Raw genomic sequence first — 17,759 nt, forward strand, 5'->3', positions numbered from 1 at the left:
ATAAATACCAGCACCTTGATACCACCAGGTTGTTAAGACTGCTGATAAATACCAGCACCTTGATACCACCAGGTTGTTAAGACTGCTGATAAATACCAGCACCTTGATACCACCAGGTTGTTAAGACTGCTGATAAATACCAGCACCTTGATACCACCAGGTTGTTAAGACTGCTGATAAATACCAGCACCTTGATACCACCAGGTTGTTAAGACTGCTGATAAATACCAGCACCTTGATACCACCAGGTTGTTAAGACTGCTGATAAATACCAGCACCTTGATACCACCAGGTTGTTAAGACTGCTGATAAATACCAGCACCTTGATACCACCAGGTTGTTAAGACTGCTGATAAATACCAGCACCTCGATACCACCAGGTTGTTAAGACTGCTGATAAATACCAGCACCTTGATACCACCAGGTTGTTAAGACTGCTGATAAATACCAGCACCTCGATACCACCAGGTTGTTAAGACTGCTGATAAATACCAGCACCTTGATACCACCAGGTTGTTAAGACTGCTGATAAATACCAGCACCTTGATACCACCAGGTTGCTAAGACTGCTGATAAATACCAGCACCTTGATACCACCAGGTTGTTAAGACTGCTGATAAATACCAGCACCTTGATACCACCAGGTTGTTAAGACTGCTGATAAATACCAGCACCTTGATACCACAACGTTGTTAAGACTGCTGATAAATACCAGCACCTTGATACCACCAGGTTGTTAAGACTGCTGATAAATACCAGCACCTTGATACAACCAGGTTGCTAAGACTGCTGATAAATACCAGCACCTTGATACCACCAGGTTGTTAAGACTGCTGATAAATATAAGCACCTTGATACCACCAGGTTGTTAAGACTGCTGATAAATACCAGCACCTTGATACCACCAGGTTGTTAAGACTGCTGATAAATACCAGCACCTTGATACCACCAGGTTGTTAAGACTGCTGATAAATACCAGCATCTTGATACCACCAGGTTGTTAAGACTGCTGATAAATACCAGCACCTTGATACCACCAGGTTGTTAAGACTGCTGATAAATACCAGCACCTCGATACCACCAGGTTGTCAAGACTGCTGATAAATACCAGCACCTCGATACCACCAGGTTGTTAAGACTGCTGATAAATACCAGCACCACGATACCACCAGGTTGTTAAGACTGCTGATAAATACCAGCACCTTGATACCACCAGGTTGTTAAGACTGCTGATAAATACCAGCACCTCGATACCACCAGGTTGTCAAGACTGCTGATAAATACCAGCACCTCGATACCACCAGGTTGTTAAGACTGCTGATAAATACCAGCACCACGATACCACCAGGTTGTTAAGACTGCTGATAAATACCAGCACCTTGATACCACCAGGTTGTTAACACTGCTGATAAATACCAGCACCTCGATACCACCAGGTTGTTAAGACTGCTGATAAATACCAGCACCTTGATACCACCAGGTTGTTAAGACTGCTGATAAATACCAGCACATTGACACCACCAGGTTGTTAAGACTGCTGATAAATACCAGCACCTTGATACCACCAGGATGTTAAGACTGCTGATAAATACCAGCACCTTGATACCACCAGGTTGTTAAGACTGCTGATAAATACCAGCACCTTGATACCACCAGGTTGTTAAGACTGCTGATAAACACCAGCACCTTGATACCACCAGGTTGTTAAGACTGCTGATAAATACCAGCACCTTGATACCACCAGGTTGTTAAGACTGCTGATCAATACCAGCACCTTGATACCATCAGGTTGTTAAGACTGCTGATCAATACCAGCACCTTGATACCACCAGGTTGTTAAGACTGCTGATAAATACCAGCACCTTGATACCACCAGGTTGTTAAGACTGCTGATAAATACCAGCACCTTGATACCACCAGGTTGTTAAGACTGTTGATAAATACCAGCACCTTGATACCACCAGGTTGTTAAGACTGCTGATAAATACCAGCACTTTGATACCAGCAGGTTGTTAAGACTGTTGATAAATACCAGCACCTTGATACCACCAGGTTGTTAAGACTGCTGATAAATACCAGCACCTTGATACCACCAGGTTGTTAAGACTGCTGATCAATACCAGCACCTTGATACCACCAGGTTGTTAAGACTGCTGATAAATACCAGCACCTTGATACCACCAGGTTGTTAAGACTGCTGATAAATACCAGCACCTCGATACCACCAGGTTGTTAAGACTGCTGATAAATACCAGCACCTTGATACCACCAGGTTGTTAAGACAGCTGATAAATACCAGCACCTTGATACCACCAGGTTGTTAAGACTGCTGATAAATACCAGCACCTCGATACCACCAGGTTCTTAAGACTACTGATAAATACCAGCACCTCGATACCACCAGGTTGTTAAGACTGCTGATCAATACCAGCACCTTGATACCACCAGGTTGTTAAGACTGCTGATAAATACCAGTACCTTGATACCATCAGGTTGTTAAGACTGCTGATAAATACCAGCACCTTGATACCACCAGGTTGTTAAGACTGCTGATAAATACCAGCACATTGATACAACCAGGTTGTTAAGACTGCTGATAAATACCAGCACCTTGATACCACCACGTTGTTAAGACTGCTGATAAATACCAGCACCTTGATACCACCAGGTTGTTAAGACTGCTGATAAATACCAGCACCTTGATACCACCAGGTTGTTAAGACTGCTGATAAATACCAGCTCCTCGATACCACCAGGTTGTTAAGACTACTGATAAATACCAGCACCTTGATACCACCAGGTTGTTAAGACTGCTGATAAATACCAGCACCTTGATACCACCAGGTTGTTAAGACTGCTGATAAATACCAGCACCTCGATACCACAAGGTTGTTAAGACTACTGATAAATACCAGCACCTTGATACCACCAGGTTGTTAAGACTGCTGATAAATACCAGCACCTTGATACCACCAGGTTGTTAAGACTGCTGATAAATACCAGCACCTTGATACCACCAGGTTGTTAAGACTGCTGATAAATACCAGCACCTTGATACCACCGGGTTGTTAAGACTGCTGATAAATACCAGCACCTCGATACCACCAGGTTGTTAAGACAACTGATAAATACCAGCACCTTGATACCACCAGGTTGTTAAGACTGCTGATAAATACCAGCACCTTGATACCACCAGGTGGTTAAGACTGCTGATAAATACCAGCACCTCGATACCACAAGGTTGTTAAGACTACTGATAAATACCAGCACCTTGATACCACCAGGTTGTTAAGACTGCTGATAAATACCAGCACCTTGATACCACCAGGTTGTTAAGACTACTGATAAATACAAGCACCTTGATACCAAAAGGTTGTTAAGACTGCTGATAAATATCAGCACCTTGATACCACCAGGTTGTTAAGACTGCTGATAAATACAAGCACCTCGATACCACCAGGTTGTTAAGACTGCTGATAAATACCAGCACCTCGATACCACCAGGTTGTTAAGACTGCTGATAAATACCAGCACCTCGATACCACCAGGTTGTTAAGACTACTGATAAATACCAGCACCTTGATACCACCAGGTTGTTAAGACTGCTGATAAATACCAGCACCTCGATACCACCAGCTTGTTAAGACTGCTGATAAATACCAGCACCTTGATACCACCAGGTTGTTAAGACTGCTGATAAATACCAGCACCTCGATACCACAAGGTTGTTAAGACAGCTGATAAATACCAGCACCTTGATACCACCAGGTTGATAAGACTGGTGATAAATACCACCACCTCGATACCACCAGGTTGTTAAGACTGCTGATAAATACCAGCACCTTGATACCACCAGGTTGTTAAGACTGCTGATAAATACCAGCACCTCGATACCACCAGGTTGTTAAGACTGCTGATAAATACCAGCACCTTGATACCACCAGGTTGTTAAGACTGCTGATAAATACCAGCACCTCGATACCACAAGGTTGTTAAGACAGCTGATAAATACCAGCACCTTGATACCACCAGGTTGATAAGACTGGTGATAAATACCAGCACCTCGATACCACCAGGTTGTTAAGACTGCTGATAAATACCAGCACCTTGATACCACCAGGTTGTTAAGACTGCTGATAAATACCAGCACCTTGATACCACCAGGTTGTTAAAACTGCTGATAAATACCAGCACCTTGATACCACCAGGTTGTTAAGACTGCTGATGAATACCAGCACCTTGATACCACCAGGTTGTTAAGACTGGTGATAAATACCAGCACCTCGATACCACCAGGTTGTTAAGACTGCTGATAAATACCAGCACCTCGATACCACCAAGTTGTTAAGACTGCTGATGAATACCAGCACCTCGATACCACCAGGTTGTTAAGACTGCTGATAAATACCAGCACCTCGATACCACCAGGTTGTTAAGACTGCTGATAAATACCAGCACCTCGATACAACCAGGTTGTTAAGACTGCTGATAAATACCAGCACCTCGATACCACCAGGTTGTTAAGACTGCTGATAAATACCAGCACCTCGATACCACCAGGTTGTTAAGACTGCTGATAAATACCAGCACCTCGATACCACAAGGTTGTTAAGACTGCTGATAAATACCAGCACCTCGATACCACCAGGTTGTTAAGACTGCTGATAAATACCAGCACCTCGATACCACCAGGTTCTTAAGACTGCTGATAAATACCAGTACCTCGATACCACCAGGTTGTTAAGACTGCGGATAAATACCAGCACCTCGATACCACCAGGTTGCTAAGACTGCTGATAAATACCAGCACCTCGATACCACCAGGTTGTTAAGACTGCTGATGAATACCAGCACCTCGATACCACCAGGTTGTTAAGACTGCTGATAAATACCAGCACCTCGATACCACCAGGTTGTTAAGACTGGTGATGAATACCAGCACCTTGATACCACCAGGTTCTTAAGACTGCTGATAAATACCAGCATCTCGATACCACCAGGTTGTTAAGACTGCTGATGAATACCAGCACCTCGATTCCACCAGGTTGTTAAGACTGCTGATAAATACCAGCACCTTGATACCACCAGGTTGTTAAGACTGCTGATAAATACCAGAACCTCGATACCACCAGGTTGTTAAGACTTCATATAAATACCAGCACCTCGATACCACCAGGTTGTTAAGACTACTGATAAATACCAGCACCTCGATACCACCAGGTTGTTAAGTCTGCAGATAAATACCAGCACCTCGATACCACCAGGTTGTTAAGACTGCTGATAAATACCAGCACCTCGATACCACCAGGTTGTTAAGACTGCAGATAAATACCAGCACCTCCATACCACCAGGTTGTTAAGACTGCTGATAAATACCAGCACCTTGATACCACCAGGTTGTTAAGACTGCTGATAAATACCAGCACCTTGATACCACCAGGTTGTTAAGACTGCTGATAAATACCAGCACCTTGATACCACGAGGTTGTTAACACTGCTGATAAATACCAGCACTTTGATACCACCAGGTTGTTAAGACTGCTGATAAATACCAACAATTTGATACCACCAGGTTGTTAAGACTGCTGATAAATACCAGCACCTTGATACCACCAGGTTGTTAAGACTGCTGATAAATACCAGCACCTTGATACCACCAGGTTGTTAACACTGCTGATAAATACCAGCACTTTGATACCACCAGGTTGTTAAGACTGCTGATAAATACCAGCACCTCGATACCACCAGGTTGTTAAGACTGCTGATAAATACCAGCACCTCGATACCACCAGGTTGTTAAGACTGCTGATAAATACCAGCACCTCAATGTTGTCTCCATCAATGTTGTCTCCATCAATTTTGTCTCCATCAATGTTGTCTCCATCAATGTTGTCTCCATCAATGTTGTCTCAATCAATGTTGTCTCCATCAATGTTGTCTCCATCAATGTTGTCTCCATCAATGTTTTTTCATCAATGTTGTCTCCATCAATGTTGTCTCCATAAATGTTGTCTCTGTCAATGTTGTCTCCATCAATGTTGTCTCCATCAATGTTGTCTCTATCAATGTTGACTCCATCAATGTTGTCTCCATCAATGTTGTCTCTGTCAATGTTGTCTCCATCAATGTTGTCTCTGTCAATGTTGTCTCCATCAATGTTGTCTCCATCAATGTTGTCTCCATCAATGTTGTCTCTGTCAATGTTGTCTCCATCAATGTTGTCTCCATCAATGTTGTCTCCATCAATGTTGTCTCTGTCAATGTTGTCTCCTTCAATGTTGTCTCTGTCAATGTTGTCTCCATCAATGTTGTCTCTGTCAATGTTGTCTTTATCAATGTTGTCTCCATCAATGTTGTCTCCATCAATGTTGTCTCTGTCAATGTTGTCTCCTTCAATGTTGTCTCCATCAATGTTGTCTCCATCAATGTTGACTCCATCAATGTTGTCTCCATCAATGTTGTCTCTGTCAATGTTGTCTCTGTCAATGTTGTCTCCATCAATGTTGTCTCTGTCAATGTTGTCTCTATCAATGTTGTCTCTATCAATGTTGACTCCATCAATGTTGTCTCCATCAATGTTGTCTCTATCAATGTTGTCTCCATCAATGTTGTCTCTGTCAATGTTGTCTCCATCAATGTTGTCTCTATCAATGTTGACTCCATCAATGTTGTCTCCATCAATGTTGTCTCTGTCAGTGTTGTCTCCATCAATGTTGTCTTCATCAATGTTGTCTCTATCAATGTTGACTCCATCAATGTTGTCTCCATCAATGTTGTCTCCATCAATGTTGTCTCCATCAATGTTGTCTCTGTCAATGTTGTCTCCATCAATGTTGTCTCCATCAATGTTGTCTCCATCAATGTTGTCTCTGTCAATGATGTCTCCATCAATGTTGTCTCCATCAATGTTGTCTCCATCAATGATGTCTCTGTCAATGTTGTCTCCATCAATGTTGTCTCTGTCAATGTTGTCTCTGTTAATGTTGTCTCCATAAATGTTGTCTCTGTCAATGTTGTCTCCATAAATGTTGTCTCTGTCAATGTTGTCTCCATCAATGTTGTCTCTGTCAATGTTGTCTCCATCAATGTTGTCTCTGTCAATGTTGTCTCTGTTAATGTTGTCTCCATAAATGTTGTCTCTGTCAATGTTGTCTCCATAAATGTTGTCTCTGTCAATGTTGTCTCCATCAATGTTGTCTCCATCAATGTTGTCTCTGTCAATGTTGTCTCCATCAATGTTGTCTCCGTCAATGTTGTCTCCATCAATGTTGTCTCCATCAATGTTGTCTCCATCAATGTTGTCTCCATCAATGTTGTCTCCATCAATGTTGTCTCTGTCAATGTTGTCTCCATCAATGTTGTCTCCATCAATGTTGTCTCTATCAATGTTGTCTCCATCAATGTTGTCTCCATCAATGTTGTCTCCATCAATGTTGTCTCTGTCAATGTTGTCTCCATCAATGTTGTCTCCATCAATGTTGTCTCTATCAATGTTGACTCCATCAATGTTGTCTCCATCAATGTTGTCTCTGTCAATGTTGTCTCCATCAATGTTGTCTCCATCAATGTTGTCTCTGTCAATGTTGTCTCCATCAATGTTGTCTCTGTCAATGTTGTCTCCATCAATGTTGTCTCCATCAATGTTGTCTCCATCAATGTTGTCTCTGTCAATGTTGTCTCCGTCAATGTTGTCTCCATCAATGTTGTCTCCATCAATGTTGTCTCTGTCAATGTTGTCTCCATCAATGTTGTCTCCATCAATGTTGTCTCCATCAATGTTGTCTCCATCAATGTTGTCTCCATCAATGTTGTCTCTGTCAATGTTGTCTCCATCAATGTTGTCTCCATCAATGTTGTCTCCATAAATGTTGTCTCTGTCAATGTTGTCTCCATAAATGTTGTCTCTGTCAATGTTGTCTCCATCAATGTTGTCTATATCAATGTTGTCTCTGTCAATGTTGTCTCCATCAATGTTGTCTCCGTCAATGTTGTCTCCATCAATGTTGTCTCCATCAATGTTGTCTCCATCAATGTTGTCTCCATCAATGTTGTCTCCATCAATGTTGTCTCTGTCAATGTTGTCTCCATCAATGTTGTCTCCATCAATGTTGTCTCTATCAATGTTGTCTCCATCAATGTTGTCTCCATCAATGTTGTCTCCATCAATGTTGTCTCTGTCAATGTTGTCTCCATCAATGTTGTCTCCATCAATGTTGTCTCTATCAATGTTGACTCCATCAATGTTGTCTCCATGAATGTTGTCTCTGTCAGTGTTGTCTCCATCAATGTTGTCTCCATCAATGTTGTCTCTGTCAATGTTGTCTCCATCAATGTTGTCTCTGTCAATGTTGTCTCCATCAATGTTGTCTCCATCAATGTTGTCTCCATCAATGTTGTCTCTGTCAATGTTGTCTCCATCAATGTTGTCTCCATCAATGTTGTCTCTGTCAATGTTGTCTCCATCAATGTTGTCTCCATCAATGTTGTCTCTGTCAATGTTGTCTCCATCAATGTTGTCTCTGTCAATGTTGTCTCCATCAATGTTGTCTCCATCAATGTTGTCTCCATCATGTAGACAGCCTGTACTGTCTGCACAGACAGCCCATGCTGTCTGCCAGCTTAGTTCATATTTCGCGCCACTCAAGTGCTGCCACCTATAGGCCTTGCCACTTCAGTATGCCCAGACTTGCCTCGTTCTCACTCACACAGCGGCCTGGCATCAAGACACAAGTACTCCCAGCTCTCTCTCGTGGCATGGCCCTGCCCGGGCCATGGGCACAAACACACAAGCCTGTGTAACCCACCACTACTTAACAATAAACTAAGAAGCCTCCGAAGACGCATCATTCACCCCGCTAGCACCTACAAAACAAAGCTATTATAAATGGTGACAGCGGTGCTCCACAGCAGTTGTGTTTGCCCCGCGAAGGAGGAAGAGAGTTATGAAGTCATCTTCACTTCATCACCCTACACATGAAGCATCCGTCTCTCAACGAGTTATCCGGATGTTGTGTCTGCACGTTTGAGCATCCAGACACAGGTACAAGCAGGATCCAGCCGAAATTTGCCGAATTTCTTCGAGAATTGTGAGTGGCGTCCCAGTGACTCCACGCTACAGTGTCCCATGTTGTTTCTCAAGTCACGTGTTCAGCGTCACTTGTATGTTGCTGTTGTTGTTCAGCTCAGCGCAGCTGTTTCAGCAAGCCAGAGGTGAGTTTTGTGGTGATTTCTGCGTCCAGTGTGAGCTCCACGTGTTTGTGGGTGGAGGAGGAGGAGGAATGGCCAGATGCTCGCCCTGCCATACACTCACCCACGCTCCTCGCCACCACACTACCATACATTCACCACTGCCCACTCCCTCTGCTGTGTTTTCTGCTGTTTTTCGTATGAATTCATTGCCAGCGCTGTGTATCCGAGTGCCCGAGGCCACTCGAAGCTACGTGGATTACGACGTCACGTGGGTGTGGCCGATGTCACGTAGACCTACAAAGCCACGTGAGTTACCAGATATCCCAGGCCACATGCTGTGGTCTGCTGCCCGCATCACATCGACGCCACCCACGATGCTGCCCGACTTCATGACGTCACGATGTCTGCTGACGTCACCTCACGATGTCTGCTGACGTCACCTCACGATGTCTGCCTGACGTCACCTCGAGATGTCTGACGTCACCTCGAGATGTCTGCTGACGTCACCTCGCGACATCACGCCTGACATCACATGATGTCACCATCGAGTGTTCCAGTAATTATTTCAGTATTGTCGAGAAGATTGAGAGAAGATATATGTCGTGTGTTAATTAATTCCTCTCAGTCAGTGTTCTCACATTTTAGTATGTCTTAGTCAGTTTTATGCGCAGAAAAGCATCATTTGCTAGTTAAGCCATGTTGTACCGTATGTACAGCGGTGTGTTTGTAAGTTTTCCGTGTGTCCAGTGAGGTCTGTGGTCAGACCCTTGAGTTGTACCACTAAGTCACCCGCCTGACCAGTGTGTTTGACAGCTGATTACTCAGCCCTGAGCGTATGAGCCCCCTTGTACAGAAAGCTTTTATGCTCGTCGCTCGTGATGTTCTGTAGAATCGTACCTGCTACGATTCCCATCGAGATTTGTTTCACTTCACCTCCAGACCTTCAGAGTGCAGTTATATGTAGAGAAACAAGTCTGGGGACGCTTAGACTACCCTCTGCTATAGCTCCAACTGTCGAGAGATGATACTCGTCAAGCCGCAGCCAGCCCTGTCGGCAGGCGCTGTGTCAGCCTCGTGTCACAAGCTTCAGAGAGCAGCCTGCACAAAGATGATGTCACTTTGACTGCTAGCTCGCTCACTGCAGTCTGGTGTATGATGTTACGACTCCCAGATGTTTCGCCCAGTCGTCTCTGCCACGACTCGCTCCACAACTCGCTCCACGCTCGCCGGCAGTGACAGCCCAGCGACAGCACCAGTCGAGAAGTGTCCTCCTGAGTCGCTTGCCAGAAGTCCTGCCCAGTTGCCGAGTTTTGTCGACGTCTCGCTCGAGGGCACCAGCATGTCGTGCCCCAGGTTGAGTGAAAACCTGCAGCGACTCCTACGATGTCTGCTTCACCGTTCCAGAGGAGACCGTACCCTGTTACGTCACAGCTCAGCCGCAGCGATGTCTCCCGTGTTGCAGTATCTGTCCAGATGCAGGAAGGCGTGCAGTGATGCCCTTCGACGCTCACTGCCTATGACCACGATGTTTAGCACACCCCACATGTTTTTTCTTCCCTCCCTGTAGGAAGTTTTTTTTTCCATGTCCATATGTATATATATGTTTTTATTTTGTGTTCTGTGCCCTGTTCCCACGAGAGAGAGACCGAGTTTCTTTTACTACCAGTATTGTCGCGTCGGGACGACGCGCGGTAGGTGGCCGAGCGTATGTAGACAGCCTGTACTGTCTGCACAGACAGCCCATGCTGTCTGCCAGCTTAGTTCATATTTCGCGCCACTCAAGTGCTGCCACCTATAGGCCTTGCCACTTCAGTATGCCCAGACTTGCCTCGCTCTCACTCACACAGCGGCCTGGCATCAAGACACAAGTACTCCCAGCTCTCTCTCGTGGCATGGCCCTGCCCGGGCCATGGGCACAAACACACAAGCCTGTGTAACCCACCACTACTTAACAATAAACTAAGAAGCCTCCGAAGAAGTATATCATTTAACTACCCGCTCTACAGCTACCAAACAAGTCCTTTATAATCAATGTTGTCTCTGTCAATGTTGTCTCCATCAATGTTGTCTCCATCAATGTTGTCTCTGTCAATGTTGTCTCCATCAATGTTGTCTCCATCAATGTTGTGTCCATCAATGTTGTCTCTGTTAATGTTGTCTCCATAAATGTTGTCTCTGTCAATGTTGTCTCCATCAATGTTGTCTCTGTCAATGTTGTCTCCATCAATGTTGTCTCCATCAATGTTGTCTCCATCAATGTTGTCTCTGTTAATGTTGTCTCCATCAATGTTGTCTCCGTCAATGTTGTCTCCATCAGTGTTGTCTCTGTCAATGTTGTCTCCATCAATGTTGTCTCTGTTAATGTTGTCTCCATCAATGTTGTCTCCATCAATGTTGTCTCCATCAATGTTGTCTCTGTCAATGTTGTCTCCATCAATGTTGTCTCCATCAATGTTGTCTCTGTTAATGTTGTCTCCATAAATGTTGTCTCTGTCAATGTTGTCTCTGTCAATGTTGTCTCCATCAATGTTGCCTCCATCAATGTTGTCTCCATCAATGTTGTCTCCATCAATGTTGTCTCTGTTAATGTTGTCTCTGTCAATGTTGTCTCTGTCAATGTTGTCTCTATCAATGTTGTCTCTGTCAATGTTGTCTCTGTCAATGCTGTCTCCATCAATGTTGTCTCTGTCAATGTTGTCTCTGTCAATGTTGTCTCTATCAATGTTGTCTCTGTCAATGTTGTCTCTATCAATGTTGTCTCTGTCAATGTTGTCTCTGTCAATGCTGTCTCCATCAATGTTGTCTCTATCAATGTTGTCTCCATCAATGTTGTCTCTGTCAATGTTGTCTCTATCAATGTTGTCTCTGTCAATGTTGTCTCTATCAATGTTGTCTCCATCAATGTTGTCTCTATCAATGTTGTCTCCATCAATGTTGTCTCTGTCAATGTTGTCTCTATCAATGTTGTCTCCATCAATGTTGTCTCTGTCAATGTTGTCTCTATCAATGTTGTCTCTGTCAATGTTGTCTCTATCAATGTTGTCTCCATCAATGTTGTCTCTATCAATGTTGTCTCCATCAATGTTGTCTCTGTCAATGTTGTCTCTGTCAATGTTGTCTCCATCAATGTTGTCTCTGTCAATGTTGTCTCTGTCAATGTTGTCTCTGTCAATGTTGTCTCTGTCAATGTTGTCTCTGTCAATGTTGTCTCTGTCAATGTTGTCTCTATCAATGTTGTCTCCATCAATGTTGTCTCTGTCAATGTTGTCTCTATCAATGTTGTCTCCATCAATGTTGTCTCTGTCAATGTTGTCTCCATCAATGTTGTCTCTGTCAATGTTGTCTCCATCAATGTTGTCTCTGTCAATGTTGTCTCTATCAATGTTGTCTCCATCAATGTTGTCTCTGTCAATGTTGTCTCTGTCAATGTTGTCTCCATCAATGTTGTCTCTGTCAATGTTGTCTCTATCAATGTTGTCTCCATCAATGTTGTCTCTGTCAATGTTGTCTCCATCAATGTTGTCTCTATCAATGTTGTCTCTGTCAATGTTGTCTCTATCAATGTTGTCTCCATCAATGTTGTCTCTGTCAATGTTGTCTCTATCAATGTTGTCTCCATCAATGTTGTCTCTGTCAATGTTGTCTCTGTCAATGTTGTCTCTATCAATGTTGTCTCCATCAATGTTGTCTCTGTCAATGTTGTCTCTATCAATGTTGTCTCCATCAATGTTGTCTCTGTCAATGTTGTCTCTGTCAATGTTGTCTCTGTCAATGTTGTCTCTGTCAATGTTGTCTCTATCAATGTTGTCTCTGTCAATGTTGTCTCCATCAATGTTGTCTCTGTCAATGTTGTCTCCATCAATGTTGTCTCTGTCAATGTTGTCTCCATCAATGTTGTCTCTGTCAATGTTGTCTCCATCAATGTTGTCTCTGTCAATGTTGTCTCTATCAATGTTGTCTCTGTCAATGTTGTCTCCATCAATGTTGTCTCTGTCAATGTTGTCTCCATCAATGTTGTCTCTGTCAATGTTGTCTCCATCAATGTTGTCTCTGTCAATGTTGTCTCCATCAATGTTGTCTCTGTCAATGTTGTCTCTGTCAATGTTGTCTCTATCAATGTTGTCTCCATCAATGTTGTCTCTGTCAATGTTGTCTCTGTCAATGTTGTCTCTGTCAATGTTGTCTCTGTCAATGTTGTCTCTATCAATGTTGTCTCCATCAATGTTGTCTCTGTCAATGTTGTCTCTGTCAATGCTGTCTCTGTCAATGTTGTCTCTGTCAATGTTGTCTCTATCAATGTTGTCTCCATCAATGTTGTCTCTGTCAATGTTGTCTCTGTCAATGTTGTCTCTATCAATGTTGTCTCCATCAATGTTGTCTCTGTCAATGTTGTCTCTGTCAATGTTGTCTCTGTCAATGTTGTCTCTGTCAATGTTGTCTCTATCAATGTTGTCTCCATCAATGTTGTCTCTGTCAATGTTGTCTCTGTCAATGCTGTCTCTGTCAATGTTGTCTCTGTCAATGTTGTCTCTGTCAATGTTGTCTCTGTCAATGCTGTCTCCATCAATGTTGTCTCTATCAATGTTGTCTCTGTCAATGTTGTCTCTGTCAATGTTGTCTCTGTCAATGTTGTCTCTGTCAATGCTGTCTCCATCAATGTTGTCTCTATCAATGTTGTCTCTGTCAATGTTGTCTCTATCAATGTTGTCTCCATCAATGTTGTCTCTGTCAATGTTGTCTCTGTCAATGCTGTCTCCATCAATGTTGTCTCTATCAATGTTGTCTCTGTCAATGTTGTCTCTGTCAATGCTGTCTCCATCAATGTTGTCTCTGTTAATGTTGTCTCTGTCAATGTTGTCTCTGTCAATGTTGTCTCTATCAATGTTGTCTCTGTCAAAGTTGTCTGTGTCAATGTTGTCTCCATCAATGTTGTCTCTGTTAATGTTGTCTCTGTCAATGTTGTCTCTGTCAATGTTGTCTCCATCAATGTTGTCTCTGTCAATGTTGTCTCCATCAATGTTGTCTCTGTCAATGTTGTCTCTGTCAATGTTGTCTCTGTCAATGTTGTCTCTATCAATGTTGTCTCTGTCAATGTTGTCTCCATCAATGTTGTCTCTGTCAATGTTGTCTCCATCAATGTTGTCTCTGTCAATGTTGTCTCTGTCAAAGTTGTCTCTGTCAATGTTGTCTCCATCAATGTTGTCTCTGTTAATGTTGTCTCTGTCAATGTTGTCTCTATCAATGTTGTCTCTGTCAATGTTGTCTCTATCAATGTTGTCTCTGTCAATGTTGTCTCTATCAATGTTGTCTCTGTCAATGTTGTCTCTGTCAATGTTGTCTCTGTCAATGTTGTCTCTATCAATGTTGTCTCTGTCAATGTTGTCTCTGTCAATGTTGTCTCTATCAATGTTGTCTCTGTCAATGTTGTCTCTGTCAATGTTGTCTCTATCAATGTTGTCTCTATCAATGTTGTCTCTGTCAATGTTGTCTCTATCAATGTTGTCTCTGTCAATGTTGTCTCTATCAATGTTGTCTCTGTCAATGTTGTCTCTGTCAATGCTGTCTCCATCAATGTTGTCTCCATCAATGTTGTCTCTGTCAATGTTGTCTCTGTCAATGCTGTCTCCATCAATGTTGTCTCTATCAATGTTGTCTCTGTCAATGTTGTCTCTGTCAATGTTGTCTCTGTCAATGCTGTCTCCATCAATGTTGTCTCTGTTAATGTTGTCTCTGTCAATGTTGTCTCTGTCAATGTTGTCTCTGTCAATGCTGTCTCCATCAATGTTGTCTCTGTTAATGTTGTCTCTGTCAATGTTGTCTCTGTCAATGCTGTCTCCATCAATGTTGTCTCTGTTAATGTTGTCTCTGTCAATGTTGTCTCTGTCAAAGTTGTCTCTGTCAATGTTGTCTCTGTCAATGTTGTCTCCATCAATGTTGTCTCTGTTAATGTTGTCTCTGTCAATGTTGTCTCTGTCAATGTTGTCTCTGTTAATGTTGTCTCCATCAATGTTGTCTCTGTCAATGTTGTCTCCATCAATGTTGTCTCTGTTAATGTTGTCTCTGTCAATGTTGTCTCTGTCAATGTTGTCTCCATCAATGTTGTCTCTGTTAATGTTGTCTCTGTCAATGTTGTCTCTGTCAATGTTGTCTCTATCAATGTTGTCTCTGTCAAAGTTGTCTCTGTCAATGTTGTCTCTGTCAATGTTGTCTCCATCAATGTTGTCTCTGTTAATGTTGTCTCTATCAATGTTGTCTCTGTCAAAGTTGTCTCTGTCAATGTTGTCTCTGTCAATGTTGTCTCTGTCAATGTTGTCTCTATCAATGTTGTCTCTGTCAATGTTGTCTCTGTCAATGTTGTCTCTGTCAATGTTGTCTCTGTCAATGTTGTCTCTGTCAATGTTGTCTCTGTCAATGTTGTCTCTGTCAATGTTGTCTCTGTCAATGTTGTCTCTATCAATGTTGTCTCTGTCAATGTTGTCTCTGTCAATGTTGTCTCTGTCAATGTTGTCTCTGTCAATGTTGTCTCTATCAATGTTGTCTCTGTCAAAGTTGTCTCTGTCAATGTTGTCTCCATCAATGTTGTCTCTGTTAATGTTGTCTCTGTCAATGTTGTCTCTATCAATGTTGTCTCTGTCAATGTTGTCTCTATCAATGTTGTCTCTGTCAATGTTGTCTCTATCAATGTTGTCTCTGTCAATGTTGTCTCTGTCAATGTTGTCTCTGTCAATGTTGTCTCTATCAATGTTGTCTCTGTCAATGTTGTCTCTGTCAATGTTGTCTCTATCAATGTTGTCTCTGTCAATGTTGTCTCTGTCAATGTTGTCTCTGTCAATGTTGTCTCTATCAATGTTGTCTCTATCAATGTTGTCTCTATCAATGTTGTCTCTGTCAATGTTGTCTCTGTCAATGTTGTCTCTATCAATGTTGTCTCTGTCAATGTTGTCTCTGTCAATGTTGTCTCTATCAATGTTGTCTCTATCAATGTTGTCTCTGTCAATGTTGTCTCTATCAATGTTGTCTCTGTCAATGTTGTCTCTGTCAATGCTGTCTCCATCAATGTTGTCTCCATCAATGTTGTCTCCATCAATGTTGTCTCTGTTAATGTTGTCTCCATCAATGTTGTCTCCATCAATGTTGTCTCCTTAAATGTTGTCTCCATCAATGTTGTCTCTATCAATGTTGTCTCTATCAATGTTGTCTCTGTCAATGTTGTCTCTGTCAATGTTGTCTCCATCAATGTTGTCTCTGTCAATGTTGTCTCCATCAATGTTGTCTCTGTCAAAGTTGTCTGTGTCAATGTTGTCTCTGTCAATGTTGTCTCCATCAATGTTGTCTCTGTCAATGTTGTCTCTGTCAATGCTGTCTCCATCAATGTTGTCTCTGTTAATGTTGTCTCCATCAATGTTGTCTCTGTCAATGTTGTCTCTGTCAATGCTGTCTCCATCAATGTTGTCTCCATCAATGTTGTCTCCATCAATGTTGTCTCTGTTAATGTTGTCTCCATCAATGTTGTCTCCATCAATGTTGTCTCCTTAAATGTTGTCTCCATCAATGTTGTCTCTGTCAATGTTGTCTCCATCAATGTTGTCTCCATCAATGTTGTCTCCATCAATGTTGTATCCATCAATGTTGTCTCTGTCAATGTTGTCTCCATCAATGTTGTCTCCATCAATGTTGTCTCCATCAATGTTGTCTCCATCAATGTTGTCTCTATCAATGTTGTCTCTGTCAAAGTTGTCTGTGTCAATGTTGTCTCCATCAATGTTGTCTCCATCAATGTTGTCTCCATCAATGTTGTCTCCATCAATGTTGTCTCCATCAATGTTGTCTCCATCAATGTTGTCTCCATCAATGTTGTCTCCATCAATGTTGTATCCATCAATGTTGTCTCTGTCAATGTTGTCTCCATCAATGTTGTCTCCATCAATGTTGTCTCCATCAATGTTGTCTCCATCAATGTTGTCTCCATCAATGTTGTCTCTGTCAATGTTGTCTCCATCAATGTTGTCTCCATCAATGTTGTCTCTGTCAATGTTGTCTCCATCAATGTTGTCTCCATCAATGTTGTCTCCATCAATGTTGTCTCCATCAATGTTGTATCCATCAATGTTGTCTCTGTCAATGTTGTCTCCATCAATGTTGTCTCCATCAATGTTGTCTCCATCAATGTTGTCTCTGTCAATGTTGCCTCCATCAATGTTGTCTCCATCAATGTTGTCTCCATCAATGTTGTCTCTATCAATGTTGTCTCTGTCAAAGTTGTCTGTGTCAATGTTGTCTCCATCAATGTTGTCTCTGTCAATGTTGTCTCTGTCAATGTTGTCTCCATCAATGTTGTCTCCATCAATGTTGTCTCCATCAATGTTGTCTCCATCAATGTTGCCTCCATCAATGTTGTCTCCATCATTGTTGTCTCCATCAATGTTGTCTCCATCAATGTTGTCTCCATCAATGTTGCCTCCATCAATGTTGTCTCCATCAATGTTGTCTCCATCAATGTTGTCTCCATCAGTGTTGTCTCCATCAATGTTGTCTCCATCAATGTTGTCTCCATCAATGTTGTCTCCATC

General features: G+C 42.4%; 1 protein-coding gene across 1 annotated transcript in view; it reads right to left on the minus strand.

Moving 5' to 3' along the window:
* LOC128688953 (adipolin) overlaps positions 1-17,759 on the minus strand; it is a 203,756-nt gene that overhangs the window by 35,818 nt on the left and 150,179 nt on the right. The window lies entirely within an intron of this gene.

Source organism: Cherax quadricarinatus, chromosome 16 (assembly GCF_038502225.1).
Source record: "Cherax quadricarinatus isolate ZL_2023a chromosome 16, ASM3850222v1, whole genome shotgun sequence".
In the NCBI taxonomy this organism is placed as follows: domain Eukaryota; kingdom Metazoa; phylum Arthropoda; class Malacostraca; order Decapoda; family Parastacidae; genus Cherax; species Cherax quadricarinatus.